Source organism: Eumetopias jubatus, unplaced genomic scaffold, assembly GCF_037043125.1.
Source record: "Eumetopias jubatus isolate StellerSeaLion01/CBP00866 unplaced genomic scaffold, mEumJub1_p1.0 scaffold_11, whole genome shotgun sequence".
In the NCBI taxonomy this organism is placed as follows: Eukaryota; Metazoa; Chordata; class Mammalia; order Carnivora; family Otariidae; genus Eumetopias; species Eumetopias jubatus.
Window position 1 is genome coordinate 27200761 of NW_028274817.1, and position 16591 is coordinate 27217351.

Sequence of the window (16591 nt, forward strand, 5' to 3'; positions counted from 1 at the left end):
GACCATGCACTGTTTTTCATTTATGATGTGTAGTTATAGCATCCACACTGATCTATATCATATAAGACAATATTGACGTAGGATCTGACAGATGATGGATTCATTCTATAAACAGACAAGAGAAACTTACCTTATTCAGAAATACAGACATCCTGGAGATGTATTTTCTCTTCCTTGTTTTTCTTAATAATATTTTCTTTTTTTTTTTAATACAAGGGTATTTGTTTGTTTGTTTTTAAGATTTTATTTATTTGTCAGAAAGAGAGAGCACAGGCAGGAGGAGTGGCAGGCAGACAGAGAGGCAGGCTCCCTGATGAGCAAGGGGTCCAATGCCAGACTCAATCCCAGGACCCTGGGATCATGACCTGAGCTAAAGACAAACGATTAAGTGACAGAGCCACCCAGGAGCCCCAACAGTTTCTTTTTTATGGCTTACTTTACTGTATGAACACAGCATTGTAGAGGCCCAGGGCAGGTTGCCCAAAGATGGGTCACTGCCCCAAGAAAAGCCATCTGACTTCCCCACAAAGGCCTAAATTTACATTGAAAAGGGGAACCTGAAATGGGAAGACTGCTATTAACATAAACTCCCCTTTGCCTAAGGAACTTACCTGCATAAAAGGGCAACTTTGTTTTTCCAAACACCTCCTTTCACCTTCTTGCTAATGCCCTTCTCTCCTTTGAAGGACTCTAGGGCAGAGGAAGGAAGTTCTTCCTCTCCTAAAGTATATAATATAAATAAGAAACAAAACATTTGTTAATCAACTGTCTATGTTATCAGTAAAGATTCCACTCAACAGTAAGTTATTAGTAATAATTAAGTTTTTATGGTTTACAGATTACAGATTTTTCAGCTGCATGTGTGGGGACAGGGAGATTGGTGTCCCTAACCCCAATAATGTTAAAAAGTCACCTACAGTAGTTGATAAAATGTCACCTGTAAAAAATTACAGAGCGCCAAATGCATTAAATGTCCTTTCAAAGGCCTGTTAAGATCTAGTACTTGAAAATAATCTATTAAGAAACTGTTCCCAGCATGGAGGTAGGAAAGGGGGAGAACCCTTCAGAAAAGGTTTCTAAACAGTAATGGTATCTGGTAAGTAGCCCCTAATGCAACTTCTCACAGCTTAGTCATTAAAAAAAAGAAAGAAAGAAAAAGAAAAAACTGATAATGTAACCTTAAGAATAAAATATAGGAATTACTTGTTTTGGGGAGGTATTGCTCTATAACCACAGATTTAAGAAGGCATGGATGAACCCAGGGGACTTCATGCCAAGTAAGATAAGTCACACAGAGAAACACAAATACTGTATAATATCACTTATATGTGGAATCTAAAAAAGCCAAGCTTATGAAAACGAGAGTAAAACACTGAAACCAGGGGCTGGGGGATAGGGAAATAAAATAGATATTACTTAAAGGTATACACTTGCATCGCTTAGATAAATAAATTCTGGAGATCCAAAGTATAGTATACTGGTTACAGACAACAGTATTACAATCACCAAACTGGCTAAGAGACATCTTGGAGCGCCTGGGTGGCTCAGTCGTTAAGCGCCTGCTTTCGGCTCAGGTCGTGATCACGGGATCTTGGGATCGAGCCCCGCATCGGGCTCCCTGCTCTGCGGGAAGCCTGCTTCTCCCTCTCCCACTCCCCCTGCTTGTGTTCCCTCTCTCGCTGTGTCTCTCTCTGTCAAATAAATAAAATCTTTAAAAAAAAAGAGAGAGACTAGGTCTTCTTTATTCCCATCACAAAAAAAGATATGGTAATGATGTGATACAATACCTGTGCTACCACAACAATGTAAATCATATTACATTATATAAACGTATCAAAGCAGCATACTGTATGCCATATATATATATATATATATATATATATATATACATACACACACACACACACAATACTGTGTTTCAAGTATCTTAAAGTAAAAAAGGAAAAAACAAAGATCATTCAAGAGGTAATCAAGGAGAAACAAAGGAGGGCACAAGACAGGATTGTCTTTTCTCCTGTTTAATCTTGCTCTCTTGCATTCTCTTTCATTATTGATCCTAATCCACCACACCATTCACTCAGTAGGTGAACTTGCCTCGAACTTCATAGAAAATAGAAACCAGTAAGATAGGGACTCCATTATTTTCCCATCACTATTTTTTTTTAAGATTTTATTTATTTGAGAGAGAGAGAGAGCGAGCACGCGCGGGGAGAGGCAGAGGGAGAAGCAGGTTCCGCACTGAGCAGGGAGCCTGATGTGGGGCCCGAACCCAGGAGCCCGGGATCATGACCTGAGCTGAAGGCAGACGCTTAACGACTGAGCCACCCAGGCGCCCCCCCATCACCATTTTTGCTTTTTTATTTGAGGGCATTCACACTCAAGCATCCTTTTCTTCTACCTTCCTATTAGAACAGAGTTACCTCTTCTTCTGCATACGACTAATATCTTCATTTATCCTTTGGATCCTTTCATGTAAAAGAAATCATATTAAATTGATTGTCCCCTTTCTCTCTTTTCTTCAACCTCCATGAACTAGGTCCTTTCCATTTGCATTTAAGTAAGTTCAATGTCTCCTACCTTAAAAACATAATCCCTAACCCCTAACCCCTATCCAGTTACTTTCTTATTTCTCTCCTCCAGTCACAACCAAGATTCGTAAAAGAAATATGATCAATTACTATCCCCATTTCTAATCTATAATCAATATCTATCTCAACATTATTGTGTTTCTATCTCCAGTGATTCACCCAAGCATTTCTCACCACAGACTCAAGGAGCTTCTTGTATTAAACGCCAAAACAGTTCTCAATCGTTATCATACTTGAGCCACCAAAAACATTTGATATTGTTGAAAAATCCTTACCACTTAAAATACTCTCTTACTTTCATATTCCTCCTACCTTTTCCACCAGGGATTTCCTTCCTCTTTCATCTCCTGGAGTTCCTGAAGATTCTGTACTGGTTCTTGTTTTCTGTGTTCACTACATTTTTGGCTGGTGCAAAACTGTTTCCCCTCCGATGATTTCAATTGCCATGGATACACTAATGACTCCAAAATCTATGTCTAAATTCTGTCTCCTTACAAAAAACATATTCAACTTCCTACTAGACAAGGTTATTTGAATAGGATAGGATGGAATGGAATGGAATGGAATACGCATCTCATTCAAAACTTACTAAAATCACATGTTCCTTATCTTTATCACCTCCCAACATATCCAAAACGAAACTTGTGATTCTTCCTCCCAAGCCTGTTACTCTCTGTCTTACATAGCTTCACAGATTTTCCATCTATTCAATAGCACAACCCCAAAACATAGATTTCATCCTTAAGGCCTTGCTTTGCCACATGCACTCATGGAAGTCTATTTAATCTTACAATTAATCTTCTGGCAAATATTTTATATAAAATCACACCTCTATACATTAATAATTTTATTTTTAAAAAGGTTATATTTATTTATTGGAGAGAGTGAGAGAGAGCACAAGAGGGAGGAGGGCCAGAGGGAGAAGCAGACTCCCCACTGAGCTCAATCCTTGGCCTCCAGGATCAGGACTTGAGCTGAAGGCAAATGTTCAACCAGCTGAGCCACCCAGGCGCCCCTATATTTACAATTTTAAATAACTACCTTAAATTTGCTAAACAACCTGATTACCCAATAATCATAAACAATAACCTGACAACTTATCGAAAAAAGCTACTCGCAACTTCATTTGATCAGAGAAGTGGTCTTTGCAGCAAATTAGTCATAATGATGAGGGAACAGAGGGCAAGCTGAGGACAAAGCAGAAGCTGACACCCCACAACCTCCCCATGGGATATATGTGACATTCCTCAGGCACTCCTGGCTGCCCTAAAGGAAAAACAAATAGTTAACTTATAGATCCTACAAGACATGACTCTCCCTCAGTTTACTTAGAAAAGCCTTAGCAATAGCTTCCAGAAGGGAATGTAAACACAAGTAAATGTCTTTATAACATGAAGCCCAAGGACCTACTTGGAAGTGGGCAGAGTGTAATGTTCCTCCAGGAAGTTCCCAACTATCTTAATGTTAATGCCTTTCTAGAGGGGTAAACAACATTAACTTGACAATGCAAAGGGCTCTGGTATCCTGTGAGTCTTCTTTAGCATATGAAAGTTCTTTTTGGGACCTCCCTTTTTCCTCACCTCCCCCAACCCCATAGTATATAATTGGCCACCCCTCACAACCCCAGGGCTGCAGCTCTTCCTGCCCACGGGTCCTGTCCCCGTGCATTAATAAACCACCATTTTGCACCAAAGACGTCTCAAGGATTCTTTCCTAGTCATCGAATCCAGACTCCCCCTCACCGAACCTCACCTATATTCCAAAACCTCATCAATAATAATTCTACTACTTCTGGGATATGTGACATTGAGAGAGCTAAAATTGTTTGTAAAAAACAGTGCACGGCACAGATCAAGGACAAAAGACCCAGCATCAGATTCATACCACTTGTTCACACTACATTCTTTACACTATTACCAAACTAATAGTTTGCTTATAGACTCATAATTACATAATTGCAATAGCTCTACTTCTAACATTTCTCAAATCTGTCCTGTCCTCTCCAACCCAAAACATCGTATTATTATCATTATTATTTTGTTTTTCTTGGACTACTGTAAAAGTCTCTCCTTGGTGTTTTTCCTGCTTTTAATTTTTGCTCATAAAGTTTGCTCTACAAAATAGCCAGAGTAAACGCTTCCAAAGGGGAAAACAGATCACACTACTTCCCTCTTACAAACCATTGAATACCTTATGATTTCACTTGGAAATTTTTTCAAATTCCTTGATAAGGCCTACAGAGTCTATACCTATCAACTCACATCTCTCTCTCTTTTTTTAAAGATTTTATTTATTTCTTTGACAGAGAGACAGCGAGAGAGGGAACACACACAAGCAGGGGAAGTGGGAGAGGGAGAAGCAGACTCCCCCCCCACCCCCTCACCCCCCGCCACCAAGCAGGAAGCACGCCAAGGGGCTCGATGCCAGGACCCAGGGACCATGACCTGAGGGAGACGCTCAACAACTGAGCCACCCAGGAGCCCCTCAACTCAAATCTCTTCTCACTGCCCTCCACCCCTTACATATAAACTGTAAAGGTAATCAAGAATTATTTAGAATTTGTAACCAAAGTGCTATAAGGATAACAAATGTCCCGATATCAATCTCCCAAGTTTTGACACGGAAATAAATATAAATTGAACATTACTCTAGGAATTATAAAGTATTTTTACATATATTGAATTCTTTGAACCTCACAGAATATGAATTATGTGGAAGAAATTTCATTATCCCCATCATACACTTTATAAAACTAAGAAAATAGAAAATAGAATACAATTAGTTTGCCTGACTCCCAACCAAGTCCTATACCACTCTGCATTACAGGACCATGGAAATATGAAAAGTGGGGTTTTTTTTGTTAAGATTTTTATTTATTTGACAGAGAGAGACACAGCAAGAGAGGGAACACAAGCAGGGGGAATGGGAGAGGGAGAAGCAGGCTTCCTGCGGAGCAGGGAGCCTGATCGATGCGTGGCTCGATCCCAGGATCCTGGGACCATGACCTGAGCCAAAGGCAGACACTTAAAGATTGAGCCACCCAGGCGCCCCTTGAAAAGTCGTATTATCACATAGCAGTATTAGAGATGTCTTCTGTTAACAAATCATATGTTCTTTCTTACTGAGCTTTTCATTGCTTTGTAGAGTTTTGAGAACTAGAAGCATTATTAAAATAAATTAATAATTAATCAGTAAGATATTATTACTTAATAATTAATTAAAACAAGGACAATGAGTAACATGGAAACTTATTTAGCAAGAATTACAACAAAATAGAAATTTCTTCCCCATCAAAAGATTTCTGTGTTGGGGCGCCTGGGTGGCTCAGGTGGTTAAGCGTCTGCCTTCGGCTCAGTTCATGATCCCAGGGGCCTGGGATCGAGTTCCGCATCAGGCTCCCTGCTCCTTGGGAGCCTGCTTCTCCCTCTGCCTCTCTCTTTCTCTCTCTCTCTGTCTCTCATGAATAAATAAATAAAAAGTTTAAAAAAAAGATTTCTGTGTTTTTTACTGTATATCTTTTAGAAACAAGAAAAAATGAATATGACTAAAATGCTGGGATTATGCAATAACATATATCTTCACTGTTACTACAACCTTCTCCAAGACACTAGCCATGTTTTATTCATCATGTCACCTACAATACACAGTACGATGCCTGATATAAAGAAAGTTCCTAATATTTAGTGTTTAATAAACATGTACAAATAGTTCATTAAGTGGTTAACAATATAAAAGGGAAGGACAAATCATACAGTCTTTCTGATTCAGTAAATGTATTTGTATATATCTATATTATTATGTTCAAAAAATGACCAATTTCTTTTTGAATACACATTCATTGAATTTTCACTGAACTTCTTACCTACTACATTGTACCATGGCCATAAATGTTTCCTAGGTATAAGATAGCTGACTAAATGTCCCCATAATATTAATTCATTCCTTCTCAGTTTCAGCTGGAAACATGGCAACCCAGGTAGAAACTGTATTCCCAAGCCTCCCTACAGTTAGGCATATCCACGGTACTAAGTTCTAAACAATGAGATACAAGTAGAAATGCAGTGTACAAGTCCTGGGTCATCTTTTCTTTTCTTTTTTTTAAGATTAATTTATGTATTGGGGCACCTGGGTGGCTCAGTCGGTTAAGCGTCTGCCTTCAGCTCAGGTCATGGTCCCAGGGTCCTGGGATCCAGCCCCGCATCGGGCTCCCTGCTCCGCGGGTGGCCTGCTTCTCCCTCTCCCACTCCCCAGGCTTGTGTTCCCTCTCTCGCTGTGTCTCTCTCTGTCAAATAAACAAATAAAATCTTTAAAAAAAAAAAAAAGATTGATTTATGTATTCTAGAGAAAGAGAGCACAAGCAGGAGGGACTGAGGGAGAGAGAGAAAGAATCACAAGCAGACTCCACACTGAGCAGGGAGATCAACAGGGTGCTTGATAGCAGGACCCTGAGATCACAATCTGAGCTTAAACCAAGAGTCAGAGGCTTAAGGGACTGGGCCACCCAGGCACCCCCCTAGGTCATCTTCTTAGGACACACCTACTTGCCCTTGACAGATTTGGACAATTCTATGACAGACAAAATTATTTGTCGTTTATTGGAACCACTGTATTGGACTCATTTTTATTATAACAACTTAGCCCATTCCTTAATCAATAGACTATATCATATTAATTGCTGAGAAAAATTATAAAGCCAAAACTGTCACCTTGAACGATGACTAATTTCAACTTGAGAGCCATTCTTTTCAATTGGCTGTGAGATATAGAAGGACTGACAGCTCAAATGTTTAGTGTTTCACAAGGTGGACAGTCAGAGATCAAGAGCTATTATACAGCATCTAAGAGGAGTAAACTTTATTAAATTGACTGCTTGGTTTTTTATGATCCCTTTAAGTAGGTTTCCCTAAGAAGAGTATTTACTAAACTGCATCCCATAAAATAATTAAAATCCAAGAAGAAGGAAATACACATCGTGTGTTTGCCAAACACCCACACTTTGATGCACATGCATAAAGGAGGCAGGATAGTGATATTGAGAAAGGAGGGTCATGTTGTCACATTTGAGAAACTCTTGGTGAAACAAGTTTATCGACTATAATACTTCTCAGTGTCTTTAATACACTTTAATATCCTACTAGTTTGGTTTTTTATTACCATAGTGTAACAAAAGTTGCCATACGAGGACAGATATGATGCAAACTCCATTAAAACATTGTCAAAAGCTAACTTGAATTTATCTAAAAGTGGAATACAATCTGCAGTTCATAACAGACCCTAACATTACTTAAAATGCCACATTTAGACTAATTACAAATTTATGTTACCTGTCTGGTTCCTAAAGGCATTTAAATTTGTAATCTCTGATTTGAACAATCTATTCTAGATTTATTTTTTTTAAAGATTTTATTTATTCATCTGAGACACAGAGATACAGAGAGAGAGAGAGAGAGAGAGAGCATGAGCAGGGAGAGAGGCAGAGGGAGAGGGAGAAGCAGGCTCCTCGCTGAGCAGGGAGCCCAACGCGGGGCTCAATCCCAGGACCCTGGGATCACGACCTAAGCCGAAAGCAGACACTGAACCATCTGAGCCATCCAGGTGTCCCCTATTCTGGATTTAAATCTAGATTTCTTAACCTGACTACCTAGGAAAATTTCCATTAGGGCATATGACACCAGCTTGGGCGTTCCTCTTTGAAGGCCATTTGCTAAAATATAGACAACCCTGGCTTTGAGCACTAAATATTCCATTGTTTGGTCATTTCACTGACTAAAACAAAAAGGGTATACTCTGAATAAAGTTTTTTCACATGGGAAAATAGTAAGTCTACCTTGTTCTGTTACCAAGGAATAAAGGAAAGAGCTTCATGCTAAACTTTCCAATACTACCAAATTTGCTTCAGACTGCTGTAGCTTAAAATCATAAACTCCAATGAAGGAAGCTAACTAGAATTTACTAATACAATAAAACTGCCTTTGGGGAATGATGGAAAGAGGCTGGAGAGAGAAAAGTGCTTAGTCTAGTCACTCAAGCAGCAAACATCTTAGACATTTGTGATTTCCGTCGCACTTAATAAACTTTAAACAAAGATACGATGGTATTGGTTTTCATTTATGTTAAGCAGGCTAGAGAATTACATGTTCAAATTATATGCCTTGGAGCACAGTGATTGCTATGAATCTGTGCTCTTAGCCAATACTGATCAGCAGTATCTTGCAAAAACACGAGACAACCAAAAACGCTCCATCAATGAGGCAGTTTACATGAGGTGGGAAAATGATACGTCTTCTGTCATGCTCTTTATCTTAATGGAAGATGGTCCTACTTTGTTCCTGTACGATATCCACATTTCATGAAAATGAAAACAAAATGAGTTTTCAAACTAATGGAGAGAAGGGCTTTGGGTGTAGAACCCTTAAGTATATTTTGAACTTATAGTTGATAATGAAATGAAGAGGCACTGTAATGAATCCACGATACACTGCTATAAACATCCTAGCATTCATAGAACCACAGGGTGACTGTATCACACAAACTTACTAATTTGTTTTTTTTTCAAATAATCTCTACACTTTGAAATTTCATTTTGTGAATGTGAACAAAACGTTACTTACTCACTTTTAGGAAATGTCTAGCTTTCTCCCAAAACAATTAATTGCAGAACAGTATTTGATTTATATAATGCATAAACAATGTGCTTTATCGTGGCAACTTTGTTAGTATTCCTCTTCATGTTACTTTTGAAATAATTTTTAACATGACCATACAGACAAAGCCTGAAAAAAGTTTTCATTGTTGAAACAGAATATAAACTATCCATGTGTTCCACCCCTTTCAGTCAAAAAGTTTAAGTGAAATTGTACAAAGAATCTAGTTACTTCTCAGGCTATATTCTCAGACCCGCTGCAGAACCACTCCTAATATTGTATATGTATTTGAATTATCAAAGAATTAGTCCAGATTTGTTTTACTGGTATGTAAAAACACAAAATAGACTGCCTACTGAAGTTAATGCAGTTAGAAGACTAAATGTTTTAAGCAACCAATGCTATCTATCTATCTATCTATCTATCTATATATATATAGATATTACACACTAGAGTTAAAAAACAGAACCATGACAACTAGCTAATTCACATACCCTTGAGTTTTGCAAATTTGTCATTCTAACAACTTCACTTTTTTCTGTGCAATTTTGATGTTCTAAAATAATTGCATTTGTAATCACTGGCAGTAGTATTTAAACCAGGCATTAATAGGTGGTCCAAGAAGGCAGAAAATTGAGGTGAAGGCAGCCTGGTGAGAAATATTAGGCAAATATCCATGACATAGGGGGAATAAGGTATTACAAAAAGCAGTTACAAAAGAAGGGAAGTCTATCAGCACAAAATAGGTAAAGATCACCATAGAACTCCAAGGGCAATATTCCCATCACAGTCTTCATGATGGTATCCCCTGGAGTTGCAGGTATGAGCTTCATGGCCATATGTGAAAGCCATGCAGTCTACGCAGATAAACAGGAAATACCAGAGAAATCAGGTAGCACTTTTCAAGCATCAAGACAAGGGAAATTAAATTCTGAGTCTGGATTCTAGTCTCTGGGAATTTATAATGATAAAGAAAATTTATTTAAGAACATAATTTCAAAGGAACTCGAATACTGGGCAAAGGATCAAGCGCAGGACAAAACAGAAGCCCAATTCTGGGTATTGGAGAAGGAGGCAGGGACCTACCTACCTGATCTTAGGAAAGGAAAAAAAAAAACGCTTCCAAGAATAAAGTCAAACAAAAATCAAAATGGCTGCACTAATGTTTCAGTGAAGCTAGATTTTAAAGTAACTTTTTCCTCTCCCCCAAACTTCCCCTCCTTCATTGCTAGTCTTTGAACCCTATACCACCCAAAGGACAAGACTAAGGAGGCGAGTAGTATATACACGTTTCCTGGCAAAACCAGCTAGATCCTGTATTTCTCTAGAAAAACCCCCAACACCTTCAGCTGGGCTTGCAGTTTTTGAACGACATACACTCCTGCAGCCTCCTTTGCCCAAAAAAGCAATAAAGCTACTGTTCCTCTTTATTGCAAACTCTACACGTTATATTTTGGCTCTGAAGCACAGACGTCAGTTTTTGACAAGAATGCAAGAAGGGGCTCAATTATTGTACAAAGTCAGAGAGGCAGGCTCAGCAAGAGTACGTAGTATTGAGCTATTGGCCAAAATTACTTAAATTCCCTTTACTAGAGAAAAGGTCTACTGCCAGAATTTGTGGTAATTTTCAAACTACTGATATTCTGTAAATTATTTCTATTTTGGAATTCAGATGTATTCGAGGGTAGAACTTGGTTAATCTTTTAATAAACCAGCCCTGTACACTATATTGTATGATGCCTTGCTCAGTACAGAATGTTAAAATATAAAGGTTGTCTAAGTCTATCTAACACCAAAGAGTGTGCACAAAAATGAAAAAGTCATCCAACTACAGAGATGGTTGATCCACCCCAGGCCAAAGACACATATTACAAGCATGGTGAGAGAAACATATATGGATGATTAAAATAATATTTCCCATATAAATTACTAATATTTTCATTTTCTTATCTGTATCTACTTCCCATCCCAACAGTCAACCTGCTATCTAGTTCAGCCTTGAGATATTCAAACTTGAAGCAGTATCCGATCACATAACTTCTTATCTGTAAAAAGATGTTTGGGACCTTTTTCTTCATACAAATTACTAGAGTGCTTACATGTCTGATGAAGCTGGAGGGAGTCACTAAAGGACAGCATAGGTAAAGACATTTTTGCCAATTAATAAACACCCAGATAATAAGTGAAATTTAAGATATTCTACTATTTCGTTGCACCCATTTAAAAACATCAACTCTCAGAATTCCTTAAAAAATAAATATGTGAAATTCACATTTGCAGGAAAGCATTAAAATAAATGAATACTATTTAAAAACATAAATCTGTATTGTTTAAAAATTATGAAATACCTGTGTATAAGTTACTATATCAAACTATCCACATTCAGCATAAAAAGGTGTGAAGTTGTTTTTTTTTTTTTTAAATCTCCATCACGATTACCCATCCCGCTCCACCCACCACCCATCTGGTTACCATCAGTTTGTTCTCTATAGATAAGAGTCTGTTTCTTGGTTTGCCCTTCTCTCTCTTTTTTTCTTTTCCTCCCTTTGCTCTTTTGTTTTCCTTCTTAAATTCCACATATGGCTGAAATCATTTGGTATTTGTCTTTCTCTGACTTATTTCGCTTAGCATAATACCCAGTAGCTCCACCCACATGTTTGCATATGGCAAGATTTCATTCTTTCTTATGGCTGAGTAAAATTCCAGTGTGTTTGTGTGTCTGTGTGTGTGTGAGAATTCTTTATTTGTTCATCAGTTGATAGACACTTGTGTTGTTTCCATAATTTGGCTATTGTAGATAATGCTGCTATAAACAGTGGAGTACATGTATTCCTATAAACTAGTATTTTTGTATTCCTTGGGTAAATACTTAGTACTACAATCGCTGGATCATATGGTATGCCATTTTTAACTTTTTTTTCTTAAAGATTTTATTTATTTATTTGACAGAGAGACACAGAGAAAGTGGGAACACAAGCAGGGGGAGTGGGAGAGGGAGAAGTAGGCTTCTTGCCAAGCAGGGAGCCCGATGCGGAGCTTGATCCCAGGACCCCGGGATCATGACCTGAGCCGAAGGCAGACGCTTAACGGCTGAGCCACCCAAGCACCGCTACTTTTAACTTTTTGAGGAATTCCATACTGTTATCCAGAGTGGCTGTACCAATTTGCATTCCCACCAACAATACAAGAGGGTTCCCCTTTCTCCACATCCTCACCAACACCTGCTGTTTCTCATGTTGTTCATTTTAGCCATTCTGACAGGTGTCAGGTGATATCTCATTGTAGTTTTGATTTACATTTCCCTGATGACAAGTGATGTTGAGCATTTTTTCATGTGTCTGTTGGCCATCTATATGTCTTCTTTGGAAAAGTGTCTGTTCATGCCATCTATCCATTTTATTAAATTGGATTATTTGGTTTTTGGGTATTGAGTTTGGTTAAGTTCTTCATATATTTTGGATACTAACCCTTTATCAACTATAAACCCTTTGTCATTTGCAAATATCTTCTCCAAGTCCATAGGTCGCCTTTTAGTTTTGTTGATTGTTTCCTTTGCTGTGCAAAAGCTTTCTGTTCTGATGAAGTCCCAATAGTTTATTTTTGCTTTTGTTTCCCTTGCCTCAGGTGACATATCTAGAAGGAAACTGCTATGGCCGATGTCAAAGAAATTACCGCCTATGCTCTCTTTAAGAAGTGTATAGTTTCAGGTCTCACATTTAGGTCTTTAGTCGATTTTGGATTTATTTTTGTGTGTGGTGTAGGAAAGTCATCCAATTTCATTCTTTTGCATGTGGCTGTCCAATTATCCCAGTACTAATTCATGAAGAGACTGCCTTTTTCCCATTTGCTATACTTTCCCGCTTTGTCAAGGATTAATTGACCATATAGTTGTGGGAAGAGTTGTAAAGTTTTTGATTAAACTTTTCATACACAGGGGGTGCCTGGGTGGCTCAGTTGGTCGAATGTCTGCCTTGGGCTCAGGTCATGATCCCAGGGTCCTGGGACTGAGCCCTGCATCGGTCTACGTGCTGGGCAGGGAGCCTGCTTCTCCCTCTCCCTCCCTTCCCGCTTGTGCTCTCTCTCTCTCTCACTCTGTCTCTCAAATAAATAAAGAAAATCTTAAAAAAAAACTTTTCATACACTGGTAAATCAAAATGCTGAAATTTCCTTATTTCCCATTACCACTGCTTAAAGATGATGCCCTCATTTAGGATTAGGGATAAATATTTAAGAGTTCACTTTAAGATATGCTGAATTTGAACTGGCAAGGCATATAGAAAGCAAGCTTACAAGTAGTAAAGCACATAGAAGCCAAAGTACCTAAGTGCAGCTCCTAGTGCAACAATTTACTAGTTTATGTGACCTTGGGGGAAGTTCTGAATACTCTCCAAACTTGTTACTTTATCTATATAATGAGGTTAATAGAAGTACCTACCTCATAGACTCCAGAGAACCAAATGAGTTAGTACATGTAAAACACTTGAAACAGGGCCTGGCAAGGATCAAAAAATAATCTGTCCTGTTATAAGTGATGCCTTTGCTATTTTTCCTTTCATCATGGCTATTACATTTAGGTGGAGAATCCAGCAGATATTCAGAAAAGCAAAAATAGACTGAGAAACAATTTGGGACCTGGAAATAATAGCTTTGATATGGCACTGATGAGCATTAGGATTATAGATTCAGTACATGGTGGGAAGAAATTTCAGATTAAATGTATAAGTTTGGGGTTAAGGAATGATGCATGGAGAGGATAGAAAGTCAAATTATAAAGAGAGGTTTAGTTATGAAAGGAAGGAAAGAGGGGCGCCTGGGTGGCTCAGTTGGTTGGGCAACTGCCTTCGGCTCAGGTCATGATCCTGGAGTCCTGGGATCGAGTCCCGCATCGGGCTCCCCACTCGGCGGGGAGTCTGCTTCTCCCTCTGAACCTTTCTTCCCTCTCGTGCTCTCTATCGCTCATTCTCTCTCTCTCAAATAAATAAATAAAATCTTAAAAAAAAAAAAAGAAAGGAAGGAAGGAAATAAGGAGGAATCTAGAAAGGGCAGTAGGGTCAAGTAAAGATGATTTCCAGGAGAAGGGAAACCTGTGCAAGAAGCCATGACTTATAGGGAATTATTTCACCCAGTTCCATCTACCCCCTTAACTCAGGTAAACTTATTTTGTCTCTCCTTCTCTTTCCTGGGTTATACAATCAGTCATAATGACTCAGCAGTTTTCAAACTCAATTATTTTCCTAACTCCTCCTCCTGATTTTGTGTTCCAATATCTCCCATACTTGTTTTGTTAATGGGTTTCTCTCCCCCTCAAACAGTGTAAGGAGGGGCTATGTAATTTTCACAGAGGGCACAATTGTCCTCAAAGAGAGAACAAACAAAGATTCTAATTTCCTCTGCATCTGGACTCAGCATGCTCTTTTTGATGACCTACTCTCCGAAGTAAATTTTCCACTGTGGCCTCTAATTTTATGCATAAGATTCTTCTCAAGGTTACAATCTGCTTGCAGGTGCAAAAAAAATTGCATTTGAGTGAAAAGATTCTAAACGTAATCTATGGCTCATCAAGCTGTCTGCAGCTTTTCTTATATCCTTAAACACTGATTTTTTTTTTTTTTGTTACAAACTAAAATACATAATATGACAGGATCACAGTTGTAATCATGACAAGGACAAAGCTAGATGATAGTTTCAGGGTGGCTTTCATGAGATTAACATATTTTAGTTGCATCTTTCTTGTCCCAGAGTATGGCCCTCAACTCTACAGGTTATAAAACTGTGATTCCCCCAAATTGAGGCAAATGATTTATGAATGAAGATGTAACTGTATAATGTAACAGTGTGTATACTTCCAATAACATCCCTATCTCAGGATCAAGGGATTTTAATATCAAATTTATAAATTCTAGTGAATGAAGATCAAAGAAAATGTAATCTTTTAATTTAGAGTAAGATATAAATGAATGAAATTATCTTCTCCAGAATACAACCAAGCTAGTTGTAAATGGGAAAATCTGTATAAAATGATTCAGAGCCTTCACTACTCAAATCCTTGGGGGTTCCACTGACATTGTAATTCATGTGAATGATGCCCCATGGAATTGTGCAGTAACTAATAGGTGAGGCTCTACCCACCAACTCCAATGTTGCTATGACTCTCTTTCTATGTGTGCAGATGTCTGCCCCTGATAATCTGGGCCTTTATGCTCTAAATCATCAGAAAAAGCCATCCATATTAAAATGCAGTTACTATTTTGTGCATTACTATCCATTCATCACATTTTAGTGCTGATAACATAAAACAGTGGCACCCAAAAGTTTTTACATAAAAGGGGAAAAAAAAAACCCACCACCACTTTTAAAATGCATATTCCAGGTACCCATATTAAAGCACTGTTTCATTAGATCAGGGGTAGAGCCCAGAATTCTACATTTCTAAAAGGATTTCTGATAGTTCTAAAACAAATGATATTTCAGAAACTCCCACTAAAACGCAAAGTATTCTCATCTTTTACCCTTTTTCAATGTACTCTCTAAAAAGTGGAAGTACTGGTCAGGATTTCCTTAATGAATAAATTTCATTTTTCTCCACTTCAGTAACAAATATGGAATGCTGTCTCATCACCCAGATCTATATCTACAATCTGTGACCTTTTGACCATGGCCTATATCAACTCTTAGAAAAACACGTCAAAGTTTTAAAAAAAAATTTTTAGTGAAAAGTTGGAAATTCAGTGTGAATCTTTCCATTCCTTCCTTGATAATTTTATTTAGCCTAATTCTATTCTGGTGACTGCCAAATGCTCACAGCATGGCTGATTTCCAGTTAGTACACTCCCAAGACTAAAATATCTTATTTTTGATCATTTTCCCTGCATGATTGCGTCTACATGATAGGTTAAATCTGGCTTTCTTATCTGTGTATATCCTTAACCTCTCCTGGAGAGGTTTTTGTTTGGAATCTCATATAACGTTCACAACATTTTCTCCTATCCTGCTTGTGTTCCCTCTCTAGTTGTGTTTCTCTCTGTCAAATAAATAAAATCTTAAAAAAAAAAAAGAACAGGACTCTGAATTATTCTTTCTTAATGGTGCTCAAAGGGTTACTTAATCATTATTCCAAATGGTTGAACTGTGATGATAAATTTCATTGGATACCTAATTTTTTATGTACCTAACAACATATATGAAGTCTCTGTTCCATGTCTAAGACAACACCACAATATATTGATTTCTCCTTAGTTTTACAGAAAGTTTTAAAATCTGGTAAGGCAATGCCCTCCATTGCTTTGTCTTTTCTGAAGATATTAGATATTAATATCTCTGAATATTAGAATATATTTATTCATTCATGCAAACATTTTC